Source organism: Ochlerotatus camptorhynchus, unplaced genomic scaffold (assembly GCF_037179485.1).
Source record: "Ochlerotatus camptorhynchus isolate MF236.1 unplaced genomic scaffold, CSIRO-AGI_Acam_v1.1 ptg000159l, whole genome shotgun sequence".
NCBI lineage: Eukaryota > Metazoa > Arthropoda > Insecta > Diptera > Culicidae > Ochlerotatus > Ochlerotatus camptorhynchus.
The window spans coordinates 16,342-28,513 of NW_027040649.1; positions in this window are offsets into that span (position 1 = coordinate 16,342).

A 12,172-nucleotide genomic window follows, 5' to 3' on the forward strand; every position below is an offset into this window, starting at 1 on the left:
GGCTGTCGACAAACGTTCCCCAAACACTTTAATTACATTTGTAACGGTTGATTTGGCAACTTTTAGCGATTTTGCCAACTTTGCGTGCGAGTGCTCGGATTTTCGCGATGCGCGAGCAAAATTTTGATACGCTGCTCTTCTTGCTTGGACGGCATTTTGACAACTGAAGAGTGAATTCCAAAATCAAAATAGGAGCAACATTCTACACACACACACCTTCAAAATGAGGGGTGTTCAGGTTTTTTAAATGCAAAATTGAAAGAAATACGTCAAGTTGATATTGACCAAATTTTGACCGTATCACCCTTTAATAACAACTTGCAATTCACGAATCACAACAATGCCAGAAGTACGAACAACGCAATGGTTAAATCGCTAATGGGTGCTGATGTTATGCGTCCTTTGCTTTTATGCGTCACTCAGCAACGATGTTCATTGTCTTTAGCGTATGTTTGTGTGAGTTTTTTTTGCTGAAGATACCTAGTTGTAGCATATAAAACAAAAAAATCTCCGTGAATAAATTTCAGTGCAACTACTGGATAACTTCAGTTACCTATTTGTAGCATAAAAATCATATTATAGAAAATGCTGGTGATTTGAGATAGCAATGACAATTTATAAAATAAACTTGATATTTTAAGTTACCTAGTTGTAGCACCCAATATCGTTGTTCTATGCTGAGATACCTAGTTTTGAAAATTAAAAATATCTTCTTTGTTTGTTATCGTAATAAGACGATCTTTTGATATGTTATAGAACATCAAACGATGAATAATTTGGTATACTCAACTCAAAATCGACAAATTTCGAGTTACCTAGTTGTAGCATTAAGGGGACGATATGTCTCACACTTAATTTTGCGCTTATTGTGAAACACATCCATTTCATGTGTGAATCTTATGCTACACAGATAAAAATTCTGAATTTTAATTGTGATGTAAACATTCACGTAAACTTAAATTTAATTTCACGCAACCGAGCAACTTGTAAACAATGTTGTTTACAAAGATGGGCTTTTGTAAACAATATTTACTACATTGCATGAATTGTGCTAGAACTTTACATGATATAAAAAGTAAACTCATATGATATATGACGCTCCATTTATGTGCATCATATTGAACAGAAATTTACACTACTTTTCGATCTGTGTATCGAGATCCTTGCTAGATACAAAGTTGTTGTTTCCGTATTGTTGTTCAGGAGACTAAGGCCTTTTGAGTTAAGGATAATTGAGTATGGAAATCTCTCACCAGATGACACTTTTGTTCTTATTAATTTTGTGTAAATGCTGGGTCGATATCTCGAGATCTTTACTAGATACAAATTCGTTGTTTTCTGCAAGGATGTTCAGGAGGCCAAGACCTTTTGAATGGTGGACAGTTTAGTTCGGAATTATCTCACTTGAGTGCATTAGTTTTTTTTTAGAAATTTTAAGACTTTCAACTATATAATTTCAATAATATCTCAACAATTTGTGAATATTTATCATGTCCAATGGTACGTATGGAAAGTAAATAAACTTAGAAGTCACATATAGCAGAATCATTCAATTTATACGTTTAGAAAATAGTTACGCGCAATGATATGTTTATGGAGTAGTCAAATGAATTGAATGTTCGACAAAATATTCCACCGAGCTAACAACTTGTAAGGATTATTGCTCAATAAAATGGATGTATGAAATGTATCAAAACTTTATATGATCTAAAATGTGAACTTGTATGATATAAGACGCTCCATTTGTATGCATCATATTGAATTAAATTTACACTACTTTTTCGAAATGTGTATATATGTCCTTCATTCACTAATATGCCTCCTCCTGTTTTCTATTTTTCTTCTTCTTCTTCTGATCATTCCCTGGGTCTGAACGTTATCGTCATATTCACTATAATGTAATCCAGCATATGGTGGGAAGCACAACAATTGCATCTATAAATAGGTCACGCCTTTTTTCAGCTCTGAGTCAACTTCCCGTGACTTTCTTCATCACAACCACACGTGTGAGATAGAGAAACGTCCCTTGACATCTGAACTTTAAACCGCTTCAGCATGGAATTCCAATAATGCAATGACAAAGCACACAAAGCCCGAAGATGGATTACAAAAGGTTCCAACCAGGGTCATCATCTCCTCCGTCCCTCCCTTCAGCCGGGCATTCTTGTTCGTTCTAAAGAAAGGTGCCAGCAACTTGCCAACAATTTCTGCAGAACTCTTCTTCTCCATCGTCGTCGAATTCTCCGTCGTCATCGAAGACAAAGTTAGAGGATGGCAAATTTTTCTGCTGACAGTAGTTGGTTCAGCAATAACCGCTATGATTGGATGGGAATTTTCGAGAGCCAATAAGTTTGCCACAAAATTGCGCTGGTGCGAATGACCATCAACTGCTCCCCGGGACTAACGTTGTGGCTATTACGAGCATCGTCTAGTTTTAATGATTTTCCCAGAAACATCATAACAACAACAGCGACGGAGCAAAAGACGACATCGGTCGACATCCATGTTTCCTGCTGTGTTTGACATTTCGCCGCTCTGCCCGGTTCTGCATCGCTGTATCTCCACCGCAGCACACCCTGTCTGCGCTCTGTTGGCCTCTTCTCGGCCGTCTCAAGTTTGGCTGAAGTTTACAATTTAATTTTAACTGCCACAGACAGGACTATGACTTTGTTGGGTTGGGTGCCAGCAGCGTGGTCCGAGTGAGATATCGCTGTTCAAATAACAACTCATTTTATCAAATTTCAGTCATTTAGGACCAACATCTCCGAGACCATCGATCCGATTATCCGTTCTTCCTCTTTCGCTTGTGTTTTCCACGCACACCGCTGCAACTGGCAGCGATCGTGACGAGACTACGATAGGAAATTACTGTCTTTCAGTTACGCGCTACGATGCGATGCACTGTCACGATGACGAAGTTTGAGTTGACAACGAACTGGTAGACAGCCTAATTTAGTCGTTGACCTTGTTTTTCGATTATCCGGCGACGGATGACATGGCAGCGGGAATCCGATTTGCCGTGACTAACGATTGACTCTATTAGAGCTTCGGCAGGAGATTACCGCGATGGCTCTGTGAGCCCGATTAGCCAACGATCGATGAATCAAATTTGTAAATATTGGGTAAGTGGAATAACCGGTGTAATTTGCTCGCAGAGCAAATGGCAGGCCTTCAGAGCCGATTCCGTGGAACGGAAAGTAATTGATTGCTTCGAGGGTTGGTTCGATTCTCATTTATTGCCAACTCCAACCAACCATCATCCGGCCTTTTGACTATGCAATTCAACGAAGAAGAACACCCGCAAAAAAAATAATGTAAAACCCTTCCGACACGAACTTCGTCTGCTGGCAAGAATGGCAAACATGGGAATTCGTGCTCGATTTTTCTTGTCATTTTTTTTTTTTGCGGTTGGGCCATTCTTCTGGGGATGAAAGGCAAGGGGCGAGAAGTTTTCGGCAAACTTTTCGGAAATCGTGTTCTTGTATAATTTATTTTCCGAAATGCATTTCTTCTCGATCCAGAAGCTGCTGTTGCTGCAACGGGTGATAGTTATGGGGACCTACACACCCACTCACATACACACACATACATACTAACAAACATGTTTATGCTCTTACAGAAGCTCTGCATGCTCGGACTGGTTGGCTTGACTTTACGTGCCCCTGAGGGAAAGGCATCCGGTAGCTACGCTAGTGCATGTTGAACCGTTGCAGTAATGGGAGTTTGGGCAAACTGTTATCAATTTCACAAAATTCCGACCTAGGAACTGAAGCACATACAGGGGTTGTGAGAAATATACGGTACTAGCAAAATTTTGTCCAAATTTGGACTGTTGTAACTTCGTTGAATATTGTTCGATTTTCAATTTTCAAGAAGCATTCGACTAGAAAACTAATCAAGTTTTATGGTGGGGCAATGGAAGTGACCACGGTTACTGGTTATCGGAGATACTCCGGGTTTCCTGAGGGCATGTCTAAATTGCTAAATTTGTGATGAGTTTTTCTCAGGGTGTCCGTTACTAATCTGTGTTTTTTGTTCATACGCCAAAAATGGAACCATTTTCAAAGCAAATGACGCACCAAGAGCTGAAATCAGCTCAGAATCAACCAAGATATGGCCATTTCCCTGGAATCGGTCCTGAAGGAGGGTTCTGAGTTCGCTCAGTTCTTTCATTCACTCAAAACATGCCATGTGACACCTCTTTATTCATGGTTTTTTATCAATAGGCTTTCTATAGACTTTAAATGGAGCATTGACCACATTGTCCACTTCTGGAGCCACCGGAGTGCCCCCGGAGGAACCTGTAGTAGGGGACAAATTGGTTTTTACAAAAATCATGCCGTGTGACACCTCTTTCTTCATGGTTTTTCATCAGCTCACGAGCTCAATCTCTCAATTGCCATGTTTTTTATGACACCCAATTTGTGATTTCCTTTCATAGATTACAAAATAGAGTATCTGACACTACAAAGCATGTCTGGTACCGCATTTAGATTAACATTCGAAGTCCCTCCTTTTTTACATATTCTGCTCAAACGATACTTTCTGCCCCGCCCCATTCATACAATTCGGAAGGAAATCCTGTGAGGGGTGAGCTATTTTGAGTGCAGAATGTCTAAAGAAGGAGGGACTTCGGTTGTTAAGCTAAATGCATATATAGAGGCACCAGACATGTTTTGTACTGCACTGTCCTCTGTGAACAGTTATTGATGAATTTACGTTACGGTCGTCCAGCAGATGGAAATGATGTTAAAATGATAATGACGTTTTGTTGCCTGTCAAATCGTATGGAATATTTTTTAGTACATCATCACTTTTGTGGTTTTGGATTTCAAACCTAGGTGTCGCATGCACTGGTGCAGTTTCGCGTAGATTCATCAATTAATCATTTTGTCAAGCTTTTGCATTCATGTTCATTCAGATGTCACAGCTGTTGTTTGCGGTGACATCTATCGGAAACTACACACAATCTGTTTTCTTATAATTGTTCACAGAGGACACTGCAGTGCAGAACATGTCTGGTACCTCTATATATGCATTTAGATTATTATTCGAAGTCCCTCCTTTTTTACACATTCTGCACACAAAATAGCTCACCCCTCACAGAATTTCCCGCCGAATTTTATGTATGGGGCGGGGCATAAAGTATCTTTTGCGCAGAATATGTAAAAAAAACTTCAAATGTTAAAGCAAATGCATATATAGAGGTACCAGACATGTTTTGTAGTGTCAGGTACTCTATTTTGTAATCTTTGAAAGGGAAATCACAAATCGAGTGTCAACAAAATACATGGCATGTTGAGAGATTATGGTCGGAAGAGCAAATTTTCTCTCTCAAATTTGAATTTTTTTGACTCTCTGGGAGCTGGTAGTAAATCCGGTAAAACTGTATGGGGAAAAATCATTTTTATTTAATTGTAGCTTGTTTAACAATTGCACCAGCTGCTGGGAGAACCATCCATCGTCCACATTGCAAAAATTGGGCGACTACGGTGGGCTGGGCACGTCGTAAGATTGCCGCACGACGACCCAGTGAAAATGGTTCTAGAAAGCGACCCAACAGGAACAAGAAGAAGAGGCGCGCAGCGGGCAAGGTGGATCGACCAAGTAGAAGGTGACCTGCGGACCCTTCGCAGACTACGAGGCTGGCGAACTGTGGCCATGGATCGAGTAGAGTGGAGACGACTTCTTCGGACAGCAGAGGACAGCAAGGCCTTAGCCTGATTGGTAAGGTAAGCACACACTAAGATTTTTTTGCCGAGATGGGCACCACCGAGCAGCTCGGCAATCTATTTTGCTGGATCTCAGTTAAAAATTTGCCGAGATTCAGTTAACAAACGGGAATTTTGCCGAGATCTCAGCTAACAAACATAAATTTTGCTGAGATACCAGTAAAAATAAATGCCGAGCCTGCTCAGTGGTGCCAATTTCGGCAAAAAAAAAATCTAAGTGTGTAAGTGTAACCCAAGAACCAAAAACGGGGCGATACTAGTTTTCACTGCTATGGCGACGACTTAATTACGGGGCTTATTAGCAGAGAGATGAAAGTCAGTTCTTTTCATCGACCTAACCTATTTCACACTATTTTTGGTAAGCTCTAATATCATCCAGAATAACAAACGTATCAATGAATGTGTTTGCCGTCGAGTTATTAACGAAACAGAAATTCGATGAAGAGAATCGATCAAAATCACTTGCACCCCTGCTTCCAAGTTTGCTTACAAGATTACAACTCTGGAGAGCATTTTGTGTGGTCGTTGGGGGCGTGTGGGTTTGAATATGGCAATGAGTGTGCAAAATGTTACGCAATTGCATCCTCCCTATTCACGCTATCCCGTACACGCCCGAAGATCGGATGCGAATGCCACTTCGACTTGTTTCGTCTACTAACGATTCTCTGATGACTGTGTTGGGGTTAGTGTAGTTATTTTGACGCTTTTGGATAATGCTTGACATTTACCACTTTTTTCAATAGTCTCTTGTTGAAAATCAACAGTCAGCTTAGAAATATTTCTGATCCATTGGTGATAACATTACTGAAATTGGTCCAGGGGCAGCTGAGTTATTAACGTTCAAAATCTTTCGTAATTTCGTTACATGTTCCATTTTCGGTTTTCACAAAGTGTACTCCCAAGTAGAATTCACAGACGTAGTCCGACGTAAAAAAAACCAATGGAAACGTTTCCGAAGAAAAAGAACCTGCTGACAATAGTCACACTCACCTGAGAAGTTTAGAGAGTTGGTAAACCGTTTTGGACAATTCTAAAAATTGGTTAGAACAGCAAGTAGCAGATATATGTAAACACACAAACACATCATATGTGTGGGTGACGCTGAGAAATTGCTAATAGCAGAGGGGACGCCGCTTAGATTCCTCCGGTCCGAATATAGTATGTGTTGAGTTTCTTGAGATTTGTAAGCATTATTTGATGTCTTTGTTAGGAAAGATACCTTGTGGTCTAAGCAGATCTTTGGAAAATGTTTAATTTATTAGTCGTTTAACTATTTTCACTACATGTACTACATGTTAAAAAAAAATGCTGGATAAATTCCCCGTCAAATGATATATTGCTTGACACCCCTCTTTCTCCTTACATGCCTAATTTTTGATTTTTTAGCATGACCCCCAGTGTAGTAAAGAAAGACGTAGTCCTGCGTCAAAAGCGAAGTAAATTTGGTAGCGTAGAGATTTGCTAATGCGGTCGTAATGAGAGTCCAGGTTCCAGTGCGGGTAATAATTTGGTTGCGTGTTATGAACAATTTCCACCAGTTGATTTCCCATAAAATAAAATCAACAAATCCGCCACCATGTAGGATGTAAACAATATTAAACTAAGCTAAACGAAAACGCTTCTATACTGAATATTAAACACTCGGTAAAATCTTCTTGTATATTGTTTGAGTCTAGGTTGCATCTTCATATCGTATAATATTTTAAAGGGTGGTACGGTCAAAATTTGGTCAAGGGAAAACGCGTGTAAATCGGTGAAATCGTTTATTTAAAAAATCAAATTAAATTTCTTTTTCAAGTTCAATTAGTATAAAATTCAGGAAAAATATTCAGTTAGGCTTCCGCTTTTCCAAATCCGAATTGCCGGGCCTTACGCTTGACCCCTGCCATCAGATTTTGTACAGCCACCTTGTCCACCTTCTTCGCCGCAGAAAGCCAGTTTGCCTTGAACTGCTGCTCGCCCCTAGCAGTTTTTTTGGTCTTCTTTAGGTTCCGCTTGACAATAGCCCAGTATTTCTCAATTGGGCAGAGCTCTGGCGTGTTGGGAGGGTTCTTGTCCTTGGGAACCACCTGCACGTTGTTGGCGGCGTACCACTCCATGGCCTTTTTACCGTAATGGCAAGATGCCAAATCCGGCCAAAACAGTACGTAACAACCTTGTTTCTTCAGGAAAGGCAGCAGACGTTTATTCAAACACTCTTTCACGTAAATTTCTTGGTTGACAGTCCCGGAAGCTATGAAAATGCTGCTTTTCAAGCCACAGGTACAGATGGCTTGCCAAACCAGATATTTCTTTGCGAACTTTGACAGTTTCATGTGCTTGAAAACATCTGCTACCTTTCCCCTTCCTTTTGCCGTATAAAACTCCTGTCCCGGAAGCTGCTTGTAATCGGCTTTGACATAGGTTTCGTCGTCCATTACCACGCAGTCAAACTTCGTCAGCATCGTCGTGTACAGCCTCCGGGATCGCGCTTTGGCCGTCGTATTTTGTTTATCATCGCGATTTGGAATCACTACCTTCTTGTAAGTCGATAGTCCGGCTCATTTTTTGGCTTGATGCACGGTTGTAGACGATACACCCAGCTTATTTGCGGCATCTCGGAGAGAGAGGTTAGGGTTTCGCTTGAAACTACCGGCAACTCTCTTTGTCGTCTCAGCGGCTTCCGGTTTTCGATTTCCCCCCGATCCAGACTTCCTGGCTGTCGACAAACGTTCCCCAAACACTTTAATTACATTTGTAACGGTTGATTTGGCAACTTTTAGCGATTTTGCCAACTTTGCGTGCGAGTAGCTCGGATTTTCGCGATGCGCGAGCAAAATTTTGATACGCTGCTCTTCTTGCTTGGACGGCATTTTGACAACTGAAGAGTGAATTCCAAAATCAAAATAGGAGCAACATTCTACACACACACACCTTCAAAATGAGGGGTGTTCAGGTTTTTTAAATGCAAAATTGAAAGAAATACGTCAAGTTGATATTGACCAAATTTTGACCGTATCACCCTTTAAGACAGCTTGAGGCTGTGTAAATGAAATTAGCAAAGCATTTGCATGTTGAAAAATGTTACTTGTAATGTTTTCCGATGATCGGAACTCGACGACGGAAAACGAGAGTGGCTTGACACTGTGCTGCCAAATTTATTCAGGGATTCGCTTGTCCCAAATTTTCAATGGAGAATTTCAGGGCATCGCTTACATCCATGTGAGAGATTGCAGAGCCAGATGGTATTATATTATATTTGCTAACCATGCTTACAATTAGGATGAACATTTTTTCCTGCAGAACCGAAACAGCACGGTTTTATATACGTTATGCATCAGCTAGAACCTGCAAAGTTGTTTCATTCCCCCCCCCCACATTCCCAACATACGATAGGAAATTTTGCAATATAAATCCCTAGCATTAAAATAAAATATTTATTACACGAAAAAATGCGCAATTAATCCAACGCATCATAAATTTGCAGTAAACTATTCCCTTGACGTGCATATAAAAAATACAAAAAAAATATTCAAACGGATTGTTTCGTCAAAAAAAAATTAAATTCAACATTTTCACAAACCCATGTGCTCCCATAAAGATTGCCTTTGTTTTTCTTTAACCGATTGTAAATATTATTGCAGCACGTTTTGCCGTTCGTATACATTTTGCTGCCGTTGTTGAACTGACTGCGAACCACAACACTAAAACGACCGCCGCCGCCACCGAGTGGAAGCTAAACTTGATACAGCAAAAACAACAATATACGGCGAGGTATTAAAACAAAAACTCATCGCGAGAAGCAAACAGTGCGCTGGAATGGGAACGTTTTGATAGATCAATCATAAGCCTGAATGGATCGAGCTTGGCGGAACAAAAAAAAAATATAACATGGCTCCGGCGCTCCGTAATGAATGCCACATGATGATGAGAGCGTTTGTTCCAAATGCAATGTACGAACGTACAAAAACAGTTTCAGGAAAGTAGCGAACCGTAATAGCGTAAGTATGTCTACTCGTAATTAGTAGACCAACGACGCCATCGTCGTTGCCATATGGCAAAGTGCAAGTTTGGCGGTGCATATATTTGCCGGTATGGGAAAGCAAAGGCAACAATCGAGAGACGGGGCCGGCGTCCAATGATTTGTTTTGTGTAAATAAGGAATGCCATCGCTATCGTTATTTAGGTTGAATTATTTTGATTTTACCATTTTCAACAAAATATGCCTTCGTGACTTGAATTCCAAACAACACTTCGACGTACTTCAGGCTTCGAACTCAATTAGTTGTTAAGTTTGTTCTGCAATCGAACGGGTGCATGCGCTACGTAGCGAATTGGACGTACAATGAAAAGATAAGAAAACTTGACAAAGAACTGATGAAAAATGTCATCAAGAGACGAGTTTGTAATTGATCAAAAAAGTGTTTCAAAATGGAATATGATACGTCCATCTGACAGCCTGCAAAGCAAAGTTAAAAACAGGTGTTCAAAGGGTACTAGATAATCTGTTTGTGAAAGAGTATTAGCATCGAAAACAATTATGCGGTATCTTAACATCTGGTGAAAGTACCGGCATGAAACCACTGACGGCTGTATTGCATATTAAATTCCCCGATTTGACACGATCGCAATAACCACCATCGTCGTCGTCGTCGCTCATAATCGGATAGAGCAGTATAAGGTAACATCAACGACCGACCGGAGGAGATCCAGCCTTGGATGGAATATTACGATGAAGCTTATCGAATTTTATCGGCAATCCGTGCACCAATTGCTGTAAGAGCAGCAGCAGCAGCATCATTTCTTGAAAATTAGAGACACATATGGGTACAAATTTTGCAACACCAATACTCCGGCTACGAACCGCAGGTGTGAGGTAACGAGAGGAAAAGGTGCCATATTTCGACGTTGGATATGCAATACTTCAACCCCCATTTCCAGACAAGTAATATCAATAATAAGCCGGCGCAATAACAGACCAGAAATAATAAGAAACCAAACGAAAGAAGAAAAAAAAAATAACTTGCAAGCGGATTAATGGTAATTTAATAAGAAGTCTGCGCAATGGCGAAAAAAGGAAAACAACATTAAAAGCATATAATTACAGCTCAAATTAATTATAAACGCTCGTGAGTGGTACTCGGTTTTCATTTCAGCCTTTTTAAACTGATTTGGCTGCCGTTTGGCGTGCCCGGCCCGGCCCCGGTCTTTGGCTGCTGCCGGTCTCGCGAGGCTCTTATCTCAAAATTAGATTCGAAATTGGATGATTCTTGCTCAATTATTCTCTCACTCTCTATAGGCTGTTGGTTCGGAAGACGCTTCTGCAGCAGCAACAACAACAACAACAACAACAACACCAGCAATAACAGTCAGTTCGTAGTGTGGAGCGCGGCAGCATCAGAGCCAGAGTCGGAGCATTGTTGATGGGGTACCAGAGCGGATTTACGAAAATGTTTGGCCCCTCGCCATTCCAATGAGGCATTCCTTCAAGTCGATGGACGGATGGATTAGTTCAATTGTAAGTGAATGATACTTGGAAAACGATTTGGGGTGATCATGTTTCACGAATTTGAGGTAAATTTAGTCTTCAAACAATAATCTGAACTGTTGGATTAATTCGTGTGGTTTGACCTAAAATTAATGAATTCTCAGCTGGGTCTAAATCAACCGACTCCGATTTCAACTCCGACTGTTCAACTCCAACTCCGATTCTAGGAAGTTGCTGTCTTGGGCAAAGTTGTTCAGTGGATCAACACCTTATGGTTGATGGACAGAAATTTGATTTTTTTTTTCTCACTACGCGGCGTTAGTGTGCATGTAATAGTGATTTCCTTGTTTTTGTCTTAAATTCCTTTCCATTTAGGAGATCGCTGTTTTTCACATGACCTAATGGTTGGTGGGCAAAACTTTGGTATTTTCTCACTGAACAACTACACCCAAGACAGCATCCTAGATGGCAAGGATTTCAATATATGACATAAACAAGGACATCACAAATACACGCACACTAGCACCGCGTAGTGAGAAAATTCCGAACTTCTGTCCACCAACCTTTAGGTCTTGATCTACTGAACAACTTTGCCCAACGAAGACGTATTTTAGAACCAGGCTACACACCTAGAAATACCTAATTCTACACGTGACGGAATCCATCTTTGACATAAAGGATGAGACGTAAACAAACATGTCATTTAAAATTAAGTGCTCCGAGACTGAAAAGTTCGTTTCTCGACGAAAAGTACGTTTGATTTAGCTGAATTTTGCGTCATTTATGACTCAATTTTATGTGAAAATTGACGCTCGTATATGTCAGTCTCAGAGCACCTAAATTTACATGATTTTTTCTAAGTGTGTAGGCTCCCCGGCGGTCTGACGAGGCGCCCACTGCCAGCTGGTGTGACACCAGTGGTGTCAAACTGTTGCCGCTAGTCCCACGGTCACCACCACTGATTGAACCGACC